We start from the raw sequence: 18,420 nt of genomic DNA, 5'->3' as shown, positions 1-18,420 counted from the left end.
TGGGTTCTCTTTGGACCTTTTGGTGAACACTTTTGATGCACATAAGTGTCAAACGTTTAGGGGGTCCGAGTCATCTAGTTGGTCTTCTGCTGTCTGTGTGTTTCCAGTTATGTTTGATAGTGCATTTATGCCATGTGTTAGAGTCCTTAAATGGGTCTCTATTTTTCCATTCATGATTTTCATAGTTCTAAGTTTTATATTTTATAGCTCTAAATTTTACAAACCAAAAAGGAAGAACATGCTCAGCATTTCTCAAGCTGGGGAAACTGAAGAAAAAATTCAAGCCTCAACTTTCATTTTTAAAAGATTCTCTGGCCAAAGTAGTTAATGATGCAGAAAGCATCACGAGAAGATGGAAGGAATACACAGAGTCATTGTACCAAAAGGAAATGGTTAGTGTTCAATCATTTCAAGAGGTAGCATAGGATCAAGAGCCAATGATACTGAACGAGGAAATCCAAGGTGCATTGAAGGAATTGGCAAAGAACAAGGCTCCAGGAATTGATGGAATAAAAATTGAAATCTTTTAAGAAAGTGAAACGGCACAGGAGGCACTCACTCATCTCTGCCAAGAAATTTGGAAGACAAGTATCTGGCTGACTGTTTGGAAGAGATCCGTATTTGTGCCCATTTGTGGAAATCAACAGAAAATCTCTTTGATATCCCACGTGAGTAAAGTTTTACTAAAGGAAATACAGAAACGGTTGCAAGCATACATTAACAGAGAACTTCCAGAGGTTCAAACTGGATTCAGAAGAGGCCGTGGAATGAGTGATATCATTGCTGATGACTGATGGATATTGGCTGAAAGCAGAGAATACCAGAAACATGTTTACCTGTGCTTTATTGATTACACAAAGGCTTTCAATTGTGTGGATCATGACAAGCTATGGACAACATTGTGAAGTATGAGTATTTCAGAACACTTAATTGTGCTCATGAGGAATCTGTACCTGGACCAAGAGGCAGTTGTTCAAACAGAACATGGGGACACTGAATGGTTTAAAATTAAAAGAGGTGTGTGACAGGGTTGTATTCTTTCACAATACTTGTTGAACCTGTATACTGAACAAATCATCTGAGAAGCTGGGTTATATGAAGAAAAACATGGCATCAGGACTGGAGGAAGACTCATTAACAACCTGCAATACGCAGATGATACAACCTTGCTTACTGAAAGTGAAGAGGACGTAAACTACTTACTGATGAAGATCAAAGAGCACAGCCTTCGGTATGGATTACATCTAAATGTAAAGAAAACAAAACTCCTCACCACTGGACCAATAAACAACATACTTATCAATGGAGAAAAGATTGAAGTTGTCAAGGACTTCATTCTTCTTGGATCAACTATCAACACTCACGGAAGCAGCAGTCAAGAAATCAAAGGACATATTGCATTCAGCAAATCCGCTGCACAAGACCTTGTTTAGTGTTGAAAAACAAAGATGTCAGCTTGAGGACTGAGGTGAGCCTGACCCAAGCCATGGTATTTTCAATAACCTCAAGTGCATGCGAAAGCTGGACAGTGAATAAGGAAGACCGTAGAAGAATTGATGCTTTTGAGTTATGGTGTTGGAGGAGAATATTGAAAGTTCCATGGGCTGCCAAAAGAACCAACAGATCTGTGTTGGAAGAAGTACAGCCAGAGTGCTCCTTGGAGGCCAAGATGGCCAAACTTCGTCTCTCATACTTCGGACATATTGTCAGGAGGGACCAGTCTCTGGAGAAAGATATCATGTTTGGTAAAGCGGAGGGTCAGAGAAAAAGAGGAAGACCCCCAATGAGATGGATTGGACAAGTGGCAGCATTAATGGACTCAAGTGTGGCAAGAATTGTGAGGTTGGCCCAGGACCGGGCAGTGTTTTGTTCTGTTGTGCATAGGGTCGCTATGAGTCAGTACCGACTCTATGGCACCTAACAACAACAACAACAACATAGGATATTGATCTTTATGTGTTGCATTTCATTTTTGACAACTTCCAGTTTTCCTGGATTCATACTTCGTACATTCTATGTTCTGATTATTAATGGATGCTTACAGCTGTTTTTCCTCTTTTTGAGCTCTGTCCCATCAGCAAAGGAAGGTTCTGAAAGCTTTACTCCATTTGCATCATCATGGTCAACTCTACTTTGAAGAGACATATTTTGAGTGCTTTCCAACCTGAAGGGCTCATCTTCTGACACTATACCTGACAGTATTCTGGTGCTCCTCGTCATGTTTCAATATTCAATTTTCTGGTACTATTTGGCAGGGTTCCACTGCTATATATAAGATTTTCTGTAGTTACGCATTCAGAAATAGTCTTCCTCTCCTTCTTCCTAGTGTGTCTTAGTCTGGGGGATACAGCTTTGAAAAAAGAAAGGGTGTGGGTCAGGATAGTTTTCTTTCACCACAGTTATTCAATCTGTATGCTGATCAAATAATCTGAGAAGCTGGATGATATAGTATTAGGGTTGGAGGAAGGCTCATATGCATATGAACATCAAAGAATACAGCTTTTAGTACAGATTATAACTCAAAGAAAAGAAACATCCTCACAACTGAAGCAATAAACATCATTATGATAAACAGAGAAAAGATAGAAGCTGTCAAGGATTCCATTTTACTTGAATCCATAAATAATGATCATGGAAGCAGCAGTCAAGAAATCAAAGGCCAATCTGATGGGAAAGATCTCTTCAAAATGTTAAAAAGCAAAGGTGTTGTCTTAAAGACTAAGATGTGCTTACCCCAAGCCATGTTATTTTTAATCACCTCATATACTTGTGAAACCTGGAAAATGAATAATAAAGACAGGGAAAAAAATCAATGCATTTGAATTATGGTGTTGAGAAAGAATAATGAAAGTACCATGGACTGTCAGAAGAACAAACAAATCTGTCTTGGAAGTTCATCCGAATTACTTCTTAGAAGCAAGGATGGTCATGTTGTGAGGAGGAACCAGTTCCTAGAAAGTGACATGCTTGGTTAGGTGGAGGGTAAACGACAACGAAAGACCCTCGATGAGCTGGATTGACACAGTGCCTGCAACAATGTGCTCAAGTACAGCGATGACTGTGAGGATGAAACAGGACCAAGCAGTGTTTCGTTTCATTTTGTTGTGCATAATGTCACTATGATTTGACGATGACTTGACAACACCTAACAACAACATTAGAAGATAACTATGTGGATGGGATTTACAAATATAATGTTAAGCAAAAGAAGCCAAACACAAACAGAGGCCATTCTATGTAATTCAGTGTATGTAAAATTCAAACCAGACAAAAGCAATTGACTCTGCTATGAGCTTGGACAAAGGTCACCATAGCAGGGATGCCGATTGGGATGGGACATAAGTGGAATTTATGAGATTCTGCCCTCATTATATAGTGTCACTGTGTATGGTTTTAGCACAGAGAAATTGATTCCCTCATAATGTAAGAGGCTAGATGTCGGAAATCAGAGTGTTGGCTCTAGGGGAAGACTTTCTGTCTGTGTTGGCTCTGGAGGAGGATGGTTCTGTTCCATTTCAACACCGGTGGGCCAGGCTTCCCTTGGAGTTGTTCATTTGTCTTGGCATCAATCTTCCCTTGGATGTAGGAGGTTCCCAACACAAGGAACCTGGGTTCAAAGGACACAGTCTGCTTCTGGTTTTTTCTTGTCAAGCTCCTCTGTCTCTGCTGGTTTCTCTCTCCTTTTTCACTTGTTTCAAATGAGTTGCTTTAATTCCAGGTGGTACAGAATTCTGAGCATAACAAAGATTGAGGAGCAGCTCTGGCAGGATTCTGACCTGGGTTTACTGACCACACAGATAAGATAGGACTAAAGAGATGGACAATTGTAGGTTTCTTTCTTCTTTTTTTTTCTTACAAAACTTTATTCTTAAGTGTACAACAGGCTCCAAGACAATACTTCAATGTAACAATAGGTAGCAAGAGATATTCTAGCAGGGAATTCAAATGTTTAAACAGAAGTGGAATCAAGGGTCACTATTGCCTCAGTTACAAAGAACAGCTTATTTTTTTTCCAGCTTTCTTAATTCCACCTGTGGCCAGGGGTCGTTTCCCTACGGCCTTTGCTATTAGCTCTTCGAGTTTTCTCTGCTCCTCTTTTGGTTTCTGCTTGAAAACCTTAATCTTCCTTGCCCATTTCTTTGTTTGGTTTCTTGGGTCGTTTCAGGGGTTTCTTCTTGCCACCTTCGTGGGCCGACACGCCTCCTGTCGCCCCTTCCCCAGACCTACCACCGTAAGCCTTCTTTCTCCTTTTATCACTTGTAAAATAATAGGTGATGCAGTCCACACTCCCGGGAAACTCCCATTACATGAGATCAGTGATGTGACCTGCGTAAGAGTGTTGCCCTGACAACTGATTGCTGACCTCATCATGGGAGATGATGACATCATCATATAACTGCCAAACTACATCATTACATTGCTGGCAAACCACTGAGAATCATGGTCCAGCCAAGGTGACACATATTCAATCCATGATAGATACTGATATTATTCTAATTCTTAATCTCAGTTCATGAAAATTATGCGAAATTTTAAGCTTGTAGTTAAAACTTCTGTATCTGTGCTAAGTAGCAATAAAAATTCTTTCAAGACCAAAGAAACCAAACTATTAGAAGCTGCAACAGAAGCCTCCATGCCTCACTCATATTTGTGTGTTTCATATGGAGGTTGATATTATTGTGTTATTTTCTAATATTGTTGTCAAGTTTCTAGGCAGACGGAAAAGCTTCACTCATGGTGCTTATTCCAGATTATCAATCATTTGGCAAAATTCAAGTCCTAAGACAGGAATACGAAACTAAGCAAGCAGGTTGTAGGTATGCAAGAAAATGAATGCCTCGTCTTTCTCTGAGCCTAACTCAGACAAAGACGATTCAGAAGTTCGCATCTTATACTTCTGGATGGAAGGCTGCTAGGTGAAATTCACAGCTTGTGGAAATTGAAGGGGGCATAGGATGAGATGTGACCTATTGGCTCCGTAAAGCAAGCCGTATCTTGTAAAGCAGTTTATCCGATTTCCTATTATTATCTGTTTATCTGTTGTTATTCCCTGGATTTGTTAAATGTTCCAGCCTTACCTCAGCTATGCTAAAAGATACTTAGTGAGGGTTAATGAGTCCACATTTAAACAAGAGTATTGAAGGGAGAGCAGGGACAGCTACTTCATAGGCAGGCCTATTTAGTGTTTTTACTAAATGTTAATATGTTTAACAGAATGAAAAACTGCCCGGTCCTGGGCCAACCTCACAATTGTTGCCACGCTTGAATCCATTGATGCTGCCACTTGGCCAATCCATCTCACTGGGGGTCTTCCTCTTTTTCTCTGACTTTCCATCTTACCAAACATGATACCCTTCTCCAACGACTGGTCCCTCCTAACAATATGTCCAAAGTATGAGAGATGAAGTTTGGCCATCTTGACCTCCAAGGAGCACTCTGACTGCACTTCTTCCAACACAGATCTGTTGGTTCTTTTGGCAGCCTATGGCACTTTCAATATTCTCCTCCAACACCATAACTCAAAAGCATCAATTCTTCTATGGTCTTCCTTATTCACCGTCCAGCTCTCACATGCATATGAGGTTATTGAAAATACCATGGCTTGGGTCAGGCACACCTTAGTCCTCAAGCTGACATCTTTGCACTTCAACACTGTAAAAAGGTCTTGTGCAGCAGTTTTGCCTAATGCAATACGTCGTTTGATTTCTTGACTGTTGCTTCCGTGAGGGTTGACAGTTGATCCAAGAAGAGTGAAGTCCTTGACAACTTCAATCTTTTCTCCGTTGATAAGAATATTGCTAATTGGTCTAGTGGTGAGGATTTTTATTTCTTTACATTGAGAAGCAAATTGATCTTCATCAGTAAGTATTTGAAATCTTCTTCATTTTCAGCAACCAAGGTTGTATCATCTGCATACCACAGGTTGTAAAAGATGATTTCAATAAATAGAGTTCCAAAGCATGTTCACAGAGAAAAGTACCACATATTGTAAGGCTATTAGTCTTCCTGGGAGTCCCTGGGTCATGCATTTGGCTACTAATCAAAAGGTTGGTAGTTTATATCCACTTAGAAGCATCCCAGAAGAAAGGTCTGGTGATATACTTCCAAAAGATTATAGTCATTGAAAACCCTATGGAACATAGTTTTACTTTGAAACACATGGTTCATCATGGGTCCTAAGTAACTCTCTCTGGCACCTGATTTTGTTGTTGTTGTTATTGTTGTTAAGTGTTGTTGAGTCGGTTCTAACTCACAGAGGCCTCGCATAGGGTTTCCAAGGAGCAGCTGGAGAATTTGAATCACTGACCTTGTGGTTTAAACTGGCTTTGCAGTCCAGTGCTTTGTTTCTTTTTTATGAATTCTCCTTGAGTCAATTGATCATTTGTTTTTGTTCCAGCATAGCATTAAAGCACAAATAACTCAAGAGATGTAGCGAACATAGGTTGCTTTCGGAAAGAAAACTTTGGGTAATTTTCACTTATATGTTTTACTTGATACTTTTAAGAGAAATACCTCAGTGAACACGAGAGGTGTCTTCCCTAACCCCTGTCCAAAATATAGAGAATTATAGATAGCGCTAGTTTCTCACTGTGTAGCTTGAAGCCAGAGCTCACCAGAACACAGGAAGACTCTTGTGCTAGGCTCAGTTAAACCCTCACCCACGTCTGCACTCTTTCCTGCCTAAAAGGCAGGGAGTAATCCATTTGTGGCATTTGTCTCTGTGTTTTCCATCTCATCTCAAGGTTGAAATTTAAAAACATTTTTATGGGTAACATATTCTACCTCTTCTTTCTCTTCTCAAGACACATCCCCCTCCCTTTCTAATCATTTCTACATCCCTACCCTTAATATTTGCTTTATAAGCCTGTTGCTTTTATGCTGATGGGCACCACAGACGCTCAGTACGTCACTCCAAGACAGTCTTTCTTCCTGCACACCCTGGGCTTCTGCCTGAATAGAATTCACTCATAAATAAATGGAACTTGTGACTAAAACTCATAAAGCATCAAATCATGAGAAAACTCAGTGATCATGCTTTTAATACTCATATTGGCTCAGGAATATAGAGATCCAACTGCTCCCCATTGCCAAAAATGGGCAGTTTGCACAAAGGAAAGCATTAGCCTTCATTCAAGTGGACCAAATCACCTTATATCACAAAATAAATGCCCACATCCTAAACAGAGAATAATAACTATTACAAAAGAAAAATGTTGGCTTTAGGATCATGCCAAGCTCCTATGCTAGATCTTTTCTTGTAGCCTGGAAGATGCCAGGTGATGTAATGGTTAAGAGCACGGACCAGACTGTCTGAGCTTGAATACCTAACTTACTAGCTGGATAACTTTGGATAGATTCCTTATTTGTAAGTGGGGTAATAATAGTAACTACCTCAATGGCAAATTTGGCAGTGATCATTGTGGATGGAAGAGCCCCAGTGGCACAATGGCTAAATGCTTGCCTGGAAGTCCTGGTAATCTGCTTACATAAAGATTGTTGTTGCTGTTAATTGCCATTGAGTCGGTTCTGACTCATAGCCATCCTGTGTAGGGTTGCCAAGAAGTAGTTGATGAGTTTGAACCACTGACCTTGTGGTTCAAGCTGACCTTGCAGTCGAGTACTTTATCTTACAGCGCCACCCCAGGACTCTATACATAAAGATTAATGCCAAGAAAATTCTATGGGGCAGATCTATTCTGTCACATGGGGTTGTTATGAGTTAGAACTGACTCAATGGCACTCAATAATAACAACAAAAACAACATATTAATGTAATTAATGTCACTAAACTTTCCACCTCAAAAATTTTTTTGTTGTTGTTTACCACGCAGTGATATATATTCATTTAAACAACCACAGGACATATTCTGGAAGCCAGTTTCCTGGCTGCCAGCACACAGCCTTTCTCTTTCCAAGAGTCTAGAGTCTTCAGCTGCTAAATCTCTCCATGCCGTCACCTCTGCCTCCATCTCTGGTGTCGCTGCTTCTCCAGATAACATCCCATATTTTTATATGTATTTTGACGACAATAAAAAGTATAAATGAGAAGAAATACTACCTCATAGAGTTGCTGTGAGGACTAACTGAGATCATTAATGCATGCAAGGTGACTGGTACAGTTAGAAATTGTGATACGTTCATAAACGCAGACTCCTCTACCAGAACCCCAGGATTGCTTCTTCCTTCATGTGGTTCTGCCCTGATCCTTTTTTTCACAGGCAGTTTCAATACTTATTCCCTCCCCTTTTTCTTTCTTCTTTGAATGTTCTCATACTCTTCAAACAGCCTCCCCCACACTGCCCCACCAAATGCCCCTTTGCAAGCTGCTGTTCCAGAGTGCCAAGGCTCAGTACTCATCCCCATCCCAAGAGCCAAGATTGCTTTCTCTTCCAGGGACCCTGACCCCACTCGTGAAAATTATACGCAAATTCAGGGCACAGCGTTTGTTCTGTAGAGATTCTCAGATGTGGAATAGCAGCTGCTCTACCACGACTATTGTTTCTGAGAAGTCCAAACTGCTCAGATTGTGGTTGTTAGGTGCTGTCGAGTCGGTTCCGACCCATAGCGACCCTGTACAGGGTTTCCAAGGGTGTAAATCTTTACAGGAGCAGAAAGCCTCATCTTTCTCCTGTGGAGACGCTGGTAGTTTCGAACTGCTGACCTTAAGATTTGCAGGCCGATTCGTAGCCATTACGTTATCAGAGCTCCTTAGATTAGACCCCCCCCACACACACACACATACACAAAAAAAGCTTTCAGACCATTGAGTACACCCTAATTAATTCTGAGACTGAGTCCAACTTCATCAGTGACTTGGAGGTGTCTACCAGTCTTCATTTACCTTAATTTTATATTTCCTGGTCCTCTTAACAGTTACCTGTGAACACTGATATCACTTCAATTCCCTTACATAAAGGCTTTTCATATTGCCCTTCGGATTTTGTCAGTTGTTTTCCACTGCCTGACCCCTCTTACAAAGTCCTTGTTGTTCTAATGTGCCCTCTAGGACAGAGTAGAACTGCCCCATGGGTTTCCAAAGTTGTTATACAGATTTTTGAAAGCATCACTTTACTACTTATCTCAAAATCCCATGTATGTCTTCAATCATTTAATGACTAAGTCCTGGTGTGGCAACAGTACTGAGGTTGGCCCAGGATCGGGCAGTGTTTCGTTCTGCTGTGCATAGGGTCACTATGAGTTGGTGCTGACTCGAAGGCACCTAACACAACAACAACAACACTGTTGTTACTGTTGCATTAACCCACTGATGGCACTGTGGGTTAATGCACTGGACTTCATGGTTGGTTTGAACTGTAAGGTTGATGGTTCTAGCTCACCAGCCTCTCCTTGGAAACCCTATACAGGGTCACTATGGGTCAGAACTGGCTCTATGGCACTGAACAACAACAATGACAACAATATACTAAGCAAAGGAATCCTAGTTCAATTACAAGCTTGGCTGCAAAACTCAGGAGATTACAAGCTTGACTGCTAACTGCAAGGTCAGCAGTTCGAATCTACCAGTAGCTCCATGAGAGGAAGATGAGGCTTTCTGCTCCCATATTTACAGCCTCAGAAACCCTATACAGGGTAGCTATGAATCGGAACTGACTCCATGACACACAACCACCAACCACCATGTACTGAGCAGAAGTTCTGGTGTGGTGCTGTGGGATGATCGTTGGGCTATTAACTACCAAATGTTGTTATGAAATGTCGTTGAGTTGGTTCCTACTCAAAGCGACCCTATATATGGTTTCTGAAGAGCAGCTGGTAGGTCTGAACCACTGCCCTTTTGTTACAGGGCCACACCAGGACTCCAAATACAAGATTGTTGTTGCTGTTTGAGGCCATCCAGTTGGTAATGACTAATAGCAACCTCATACACAACAAAATGAAACACTACCCAGTCCTGCGCCAACCTCACCATCATTGCTATGTTTGAGCCCATTGCTGCTGCCACTCTGCCAATCCAACCACAAGATCGGTGTTTCAAATCCACCAGCCACTCCTCAGAAACTCTACATAGAGTTGATATGAATCAGAACCAATTTGATGGCCTGTAACAACAACATATACTAAGCAAGGAGCCCTGGTGATGCAGTGTTTAAAGTGCTCTGCTGTTAACAGAAAGGTGATGCTTCAAATCCAACAGCAGCTTTGTAGGAAAAAAGTATAGCAGTCTGTTTCCATTAAAACTATTGTTGTTGTTAGGTGCTGTTGAGTCGATTCCGACCCATAGCAACCCTGTAAAAGAAGAGAGTTTGAACTATCGACCTTGTGTCAAACAAGGCCTTGTGTCGAGTGCTTATCTTATAGCACCACACCAGAATCCATCAAGATTACAGCTGACGAAACCCTATGGGGTAGTTCTACCCTATCTTGTAGGCTCACTATGAGTTGCAATCAACTTGACGGCAGAGTTTTTTGGGGTCTGTCATTTTAGCTTAATTTCTACATAAGTGAAAGAGCAATCCTATAAAATTGAAAATGTAATTTAGCAATTTAGCAAATGACAGAAAAATCCTTTGAAGAACCAACAGCTTTTCACTGAGTGGAGTGACTTAATCAACCGGCCATACTAACAAATACTAAATATACTAATTCCATGAAATCATTTCCCTGACTACTGAGTTTAATTTAAAACTGACAATTTATCTTTCAACCCAAATATTTTACTTACAATTCCAGAAAATTTTAAGTGAATTAAACAAGTTTCTCTCTCTTGTAATATGCAAATATTATTGATAATAATGAGAAACTGTCACTGAGATATTATCACTGAAAAGAAATGGATTTTACAAAGGACTATGGAAAGAGACAGATCCAAAGTAAACGCAGGAATTATACTAAAATGGACTCCCATTTTTTGAAGATTATGATTAAATCCATGATGATCTCTATAGAGAGTGTTCAACAAACAACACTATTGAAAATGCTGCCACCACCTAGCTTACAAATTGAAAAGAGGGCAAATAAAGTGTGTCATAAAGCCATCCTGCTCACCTCAGGCGAGTATTTCCCAGACAAGAAGGCACATGTGGATCTTGTTATAATGCAGAATTCGGAGTCAGTAAGTCCTATGATTCTACAGTTCCAACAAGTTCCCAGGTGGTTCCTATGCTGCTGAACCATTCTTTGAACAGAAAGTCTTTAGATTACAGGAAAGTTGTTCTAAAGCTCTCTATTCTGCCAGAAACTTTATAACAAATATCTCTTTTCGTTGCCACTTCTTCATTCATAATTCCAATAGTTTGAACAAAAATAAAAATCTGTCCTCTGGATAGCAATGTTCTCCACTCACATTGCTACATGTTAGAAGCTGACTTCAGGGATATTAACCAGCATAGAACAGAGAGAATAGCTCATAAATCCTTATTGGATGACTCATATTTTTTTAAATAACAACTATTTTAAGACATTAACAACCTGCGATATGCAGATGATACAACCTTGCTTGCTGAAAGCGAAGAGGACTTCAAACATTTACTGATGAAGATTAAAGAGCACAGCCTTTGGTATGGATTGCATCTCAATGTAAAGAAAACAAAAATCCTCACCACTGGACCAATAAACAACATTCTTATCAACAGAGAAAAGATTGAAGTTGTCAACGACTTCATTCTTCTTGGATCAACCATCAACACTCATGGAAGCAGAAGTCAAGAAATCAAATGACATATTGCATTAGGCAAATCTGCTGCATAAGACCTTTATAAAGTGTTGAAGAGCAAAGACGTCAACTTGAGAACTAAGGTACACCTGACCCAAGCCATGGTATTTTCAATAACCTCATATACATGCGAAAGCTGGACCGTGAATAAGGAAGAGCCTAGAAGAATTGATGCCTTTGAGTTATGGTGTTGGAGGAGAATATTGCAAGTGTCATGGGCTGCCAATAGAACCAATAGATCCGTTTTGGAAGAAGTGAAGCCAGAATGCTCCTTGGAGGCCAAGATGGCCAAACTTCGACTCTCATACTTCGAATATATTGTCAGGAGGGACCAGTCCCTGGAAAAAGATATCATGTTTGGTAAGGTGGAGGGGTCAGAGAAAAAGAGGAAGACCCCCAACGAGATGGATTGGCCAAGGGGCAGCATCGATGGACTCAAGCGAAGCAACAGTAGTAAGGTTTGCCCAGGATCGGGCAGTATTTCGTTCTGCTGTGCATAATTATGGTTGCTATGAGTCGGTACCGACTCGATGGCACCTCACAACAACAACAACAACATTTCACTGTACAGCTCTACCATGACTTATTTATTCACTTAAATAGGTAACATTATAGTCACATCCATTGTGCAAATGAGGAAAAGTGAAGAGTGGAGAAAACTTCGTTCATCTGTCTGAATCACAGGCAAGTCAATGACTTAACTGGTATTCAAACCCAGCTCTGTCCTATGCCTACATCAATGTTCTTATCATTATGCTACACTGGTTTTCAAAACTGATAACACCTAGCTGTACTCTAAACCATATATGTACTAACTCCAAGGTCAGCAACATTTCAGTTATTGTCATCGTCTAGCTCTGGAGACTGATCAAAGTCCTTCTTCTCCTAACAATCTAAAAGGTCATTTTCACACAAAATAAACACCATTGCCAGAATATGCCATAGGCATCGAGGGGACCATACTACAAACAGCAGGCAGGGTTCCAGAAATAAGGGACAGACATGAATTCAGAGAGCTGGATATTAGGCAGGACTGCTATACAGGCTGGAGTCCTGGTGTGGCACTGTGGAAGTCCTGGTATGGCACTGGACCACGAGGTCAGTTTGAACTGCAAGGCCGGTGGTTCATATTCGCCTGCCATTACTTGGAAACCCTACACAGGGTTGCTATGAGTCCAAGACACTTGACAACAGCAACAACAACACTAAACAGGCTAGTGTCAGAACAGTAAGTTTTTCTTGATCATTAGAAAAATTAATTAGTTGCCCTTCCCCGACTTGTGCAAACGTGTTAATTGAATCTGAACTAGGGAAAGAAACAAGTCTTTGTGTGATAACAATCCAGTCTCGACAAGTACCCAAGTGAGCCACTTCAGTACTCAAGTGGGTTGACTCCCTCACCTCCTAGTGCCTCATGTCCAGGGCATACTAAGGTATACTGTCCACTCTTCCTGGAAAGAAGCTTGAGAATGAATGTACTAGAATTAATGTACGTAGGACATAAGGACTCATCTCCCTTTTCGTTAATTCCTCGAAAGAGGAAACAAGTTGTAGTAGAAATAAATATGTCTTGAGAAGATGATAAAACATGGCAGTCCTGGTGTGGTGATATAGGTTAATGCGCTGGATTGCAACGTCAGTTTGAACCTCAAGGTGGCAGTTCAAGCTCACCAACCACTCCTCAGGAACTCTAAAAGGGTCACTCTGGGTCAAAACCAACTTGACGGCACTTAATAACAACAATAACATAGTATAAGCTATCAAAGGAGGCTGGGGAATCTCCTTCCCTGGGACTTATTTAGAGCAAGAACCATGCACACTTAGAATAAATCCTAAAGTAGAGTCAGAGGAATGCTACCTGGAGACATTGGCATTGTTGTTAAGTGCCGTCTAGTTGGTTCTGTTTGACTCATAGCAACTCTGTATAGGGTTTCTGAGGAGCTTCAGATGAGCAGTGCAAACCAACCTTGCATATGAACTAAACATGGTCTGAAGCCAGGGTTGGCATAGGCTAATCATCCATGTAGTCTATAAGGATAACTCAATTCCAGGAGGTCACGTAGAAGTCATTCCTAAAACTATACTTCCCAGTTTGGCTTCATTTTGTCTGTTTCTTTCATCTGCAAGAACATGGCCACAAAATGTTGTTGTTAGGTGCCATTGACCCAGTTCTGATTTATACTGACCCTGTGTACAATAGGATGAAACACTCTCCAGTCTTCTATCTCCTCATAATCGTTGCTATGCTTGGTGCAGCCACTATGTCAATTCATCTTGCTGAGGGGCTTCCTCTTTCTCACTTTACCAAGCATGATGTCTTTCTCCAGGAACTGGCTTCTCCTGATAGCATGTCCAAACTATGTGAGATAAAGTCTTGCCATCTTAGCTTCTAAGGAGATTTCTGGCTGTACGTCTTCCAAGAAACGTTTGTTTATTCTTCTGGCAGTTCATAGTTGCAAAAACTATGTGGGGACCATGTGTGACTTCCTCTGGCTTCACATAGGGAAAAAAGAATGGAACTCAAAATCAGCCCAAGGCTGATTCCTATGAAGCAGAGATCAGACATGCTTCCACCCTACAACCTTCTTTACCCGATTCTGACACCAACTATCCCTCACACAGCAAGCACCCTGCTTCACAGAATTCATAACAATACTCAAGATTATGGTGTCATTGTTGTTAAGTGCCGTCGAGTGGGTTCCGACACATAGCGACCCTGTATAGAGATTCCAAGGGCAGCTGGTGAGCTTGAACTGCCGACCTTGCGGTTCAAACCACGTTTGCAGTCCAACACACAGCACCATACAAGAATTCCTTAGGGAAGTGAGCAGGGTACAATTCAGGATCAAAACCAACTCAGGATGCAGCAGCTCTCCAGACTGGAACACCTCTTGTCTGCCATGCTGTAAGCATGCCTCACTCTTGTTTTCAGCCTCTCAGCCTTGTGATCCTTTGGTCTCTGCCCTGCTTGGGTACATGTTACAAAGTTCTTTCAGCTAGTCTGTGAATGCCCAAAGGGTACATTCTTCAAGCCAGTCTTCTGCCTGAAGACACTCAGCTATACTCAGTCCATGGATCTAGAGCCCGAAGCTGCTTTATCTCTCCACGCCACCACCTCTGCTATCACCTTTGCTGTCACTGTTTCTCTAGGTAGGGATCTCACGTGCCACTCCTACTCTTCCTTCTTGATGGTCCTGGGATCTTCCATCTCTGTTTCTGAGATGGCTCTTTTAAACCTAGCTGGAGGACAAAACTAACCAATCCCAGTCTTAGAGTCCTATACACCTTATTTGCATGGTCCCACCCAATCAGTTAGCAGGAATTATGAAGATATTGAGTAGAAAAGCCATATCAAGTAAATTCAAGGTGTCACAGGGAATATTTAAAATTCTTCCCCAATACCATAATTCTAAGGCATCAATTCTTTGCTGATCATCCTTATTCATTCCCCAAATTAGGGCCACTCGGAAACCCTGTACAGGGTCGCTATGGGTCGGAACCGACTCGACGGCTCTTAACAACAACAACAATACAATAGCAACAACATACTGTGAGGCAGTGGGTGTCTTATATGAGGGAGCTTCAGAAAGTTCATAGAAATATTCCATTATTGTTTCATTCCATTTTTCTACATCCCTTGCATGTCTATATGAATTTGTAAATCAGCTTGTCAATTTCTACATAAAGACAGCAGGTGTTTTAATAGGGATTGCATTGAGTCTTTAGATCAATTTAGAGAATATTGACATGTAAATAATATAAGTCTTCCAATCCATGACATGAGATGTCTTTCTTTAGATGACTATAACAGCTTCTCAGTCAGCCAGGAAGTTAGACAATTGTCTGAAATTGCTTTTGACAAATCATCTCAGGCAAAGCAGTTTTTGCACCTGACTGGCTCTGAGTCAGTTAAAATATAGAGAGCTTTGTAAGTGGAGTCTTCCAGGGAAGTACCAGGCAGGTAAATGATGACAATTGTTTCTGTTTAGGAAGGAGCCTTTGAAAGAGCTCCAGCTTCATTCTGCACCTTCTGTTGGTTGCCAGGCTACAAGTGTGGGCTGCTGTTTTTCTATGCTTTTAGGAAGCTAAAGAGTGGGGCATGGGACTAGGACAAGTTAAAAGGACACAAGGTTCACTGTTCTTACCGAACAAGTTATTTTTCCTTTTTCAATTTTTGGTGAAAATATATACAACATAACATACACTGATTGCCAGTCATTTTTCTTGACTAAACACTCCCTGGATTGCTGAAAACTTTTGATTACCTTTTAGAGTTTTGCAGAATTCACTTTAACATTTGGGGGCTCCGTTTTCTCCTTACTGTTATGCAATACTGAAGTTTCAAAGGTCCTTATACTGCCATTTCACTGATGTAGCCCTCTGAAAAATCACGTTTGAATCTGTTCTCTGCATGCTCTTTCCTTTGGACAATAGAAGCCATCCTGGCCATCTTTAACTTGAGACCTCTGGGGTGGCCAGCAATTTCCTTATAATTGTAGAACCTGCAGAGAGCTAAAGGATAGAATCCATAGGACCGAGCAAGAGTAGCAAAGGCCAGTGAAGAAGAAACTAGTGTGACCAGGGATGCTCCTTACCCACATTGCTTCTCACATACTCATGTGATTGTATGAGTAGAACCACAGAAATTTAGCCATAGGCAGCCTTCCAGTATCAAACGAGGCAAGAATCTGACATGATCCATTCATCTTCACATAGTCACCCCATTTTTCATCTTTTGACATAGAAAAAAACTCTGGGAAAATGGAAAGGCTGATAGTGCTTCTAGATGTCATCCTTTGTAAAGGCAGACATTTCGTGGCTCAATCTCAGTGTATCAAAAAGAGAGAGGAAGTATCTGGATGGGACCTGGGAATAACAAGAGGAAATTAGTGGGGAAAAAAATGAATGAAATTTAATAAAGTGTGAAATTTAGTTCACAGATATATACCAGTGTTGGTTCATTAGTTGTGACAAATGGACCGTAACAATATAAGATGTTCATGTTAGTGGAAATTGGGTGTGGTGTATGCAAGAACTCTGTGTACTATCTTTGAAATATTTTGCATCTAAAAATCATTCTAGAGAGAGAGAGAGAGGAGAGGTATCCAATATCCACAGGTGCAGGACAGCAAAGGCCTGGGGATGATGTTTTAGACTTCACGGGGTAGCAACTTTCCCCCCACTCCTACTTCTCTACAGACACACATCAGACCTCTCTCTAATTCCCCTTCTGGGCTGCCTTCCAGAGGATGAAGCAAGGAGAAGATTGCTTCTGATCCATCCCCCTTATGGTCGGTCACTGCACAGTTGTTTCTATTGGAAATGGATCAGGCTCTAAGAAAATGGAAAATGTGATGGTATTTCCAGTCTCTATTCTCTGTAAAAGCACTAATGCAGCTGCTCCTTTGCAGTATCTCAAAAGGAAAGGAGACAAGGTCTCCAAAACTCACAGGCCCAGGGAAGGGAGACCTATAAAGGAGATGCTGTTGTAAACTGTCCCTCAAAATCTCCCTCAGAAAGCCTTTCATTTTACCAAAAAAGACAATATTCAGTTATGCTCAATTTCTCTTTCTGTAGACTTTCCCTTGCACATAGCTAGTGAGGAGAAGGAAAAGGATGCTGTCAGAAACCCCAGGCCTCTATGTCTATGAGAGCAATGTTCTTAAACCAGAGGAGCCAAGCTCAGAGTCATAAAATAGAACCCACCAAGAAGGAGCTACTGTGGACTTTCTGGAAAGCTCTGCTTTTGCCCCTCAGCTGCTTTAATGTGGACATCATAAGTCCTCATCAGGGCCCCGCCATCATGCTTTCTCTGTTTCGACTGACTTCCATCCCAACGTGCAAGTCTGGGGTTTCACTTGATCTCTTCCTTTTCTGAACTACCACACATTATCCACCTGAGCAGCAGGGCAGGGAAGAAATTAGGTCCCATGAGCCTCTATGTGAAAAGAGAAAGGAGAGCCACATAAGTCAGAAGCACACAGCAGCTTTAACCTGTGAAACAGAAGCTACTGTGAACAGGTAACAAAGTTATCTGTTCCTTGTCCCTGTGACTTTTAATAGGACAGAACTACTGACTTGTGTACCAATCAAAGTGCAGCCAGGCAACCTCCCTTTGTTGTTGTGTAAGTGCTGTTGAGTCAGTTCTGACCCATAGCGACCCTGTATAGGGTTTCCAAAGCGCTTGAACCGCCAATCTTGTGGTTCAAATCGACTTTGCAGTCCAGTGCATTAACTCACAGCCCCACACCAGGACTCTGTACCTGACTATTCTCCTAAGGGAAACTGGTCATTCTTGATCTATTCCCCACACATTGTTTCCTTTGGGTCTAGATAAAGCTGGAAGAAGGAAACATCCATAAGTCCTTAAACTTCATAAAGCTCCACATGCCCAACACTTTAGGGGAAACAAGATTCTAGGCATGACAGGACAGACAGATGGATCACGTAGCCCTTAAGGAGCGTTTTCTAACTGTCTGTAAAGGGAAGGCTAGTGGGAATAAGACACAAAGTAAGGCTGTCTGTTCTCCAGGCTTTTCTTACGTTTCAAAATACTTTGAGTTAATCATCTGATGAGTCCTGACTACTCAATCAAATAATCACGTGTGCATTACAACAATATGTCGTTGTTGCTGTTAGGTGTCATCTAGTTGGTACCGACTCATAGTGACCCTATGCACAGCAGAACGAAACACTGTCCAATCATGGGCCAACCTCACTACTGTTGCCATGCTTCAGCCCATTGA

General features: G+C 41.3%; 1 pseudogene; it reads left to right on the top strand.

Annotated features, from left to right (window-relative positions):
- The first annotated feature begins 10,936 nt into the window (after window positions 1-10,936).
- Window positions 10,937-18,420, top strand: part of LOC102839564 — an 89,616-nt pseudogene continuing 82,132 nt past the window's right edge.

Source organism: Chrysochloris asiatica, unplaced genomic scaffold (assembly GCF_000296735.1).
Source record: "Chrysochloris asiatica unplaced genomic scaffold, ChrAsi1.0 scaffold00051, whole genome shotgun sequence".
Classification (NCBI taxonomy): domain Eukaryota; kingdom Metazoa; phylum Chordata; class Mammalia; order Afrosoricida; family Chrysochloridae; genus Chrysochloris; species Chrysochloris asiatica.
This window is presented reverse-complemented; position numbering and strand designations above follow the sequence as displayed.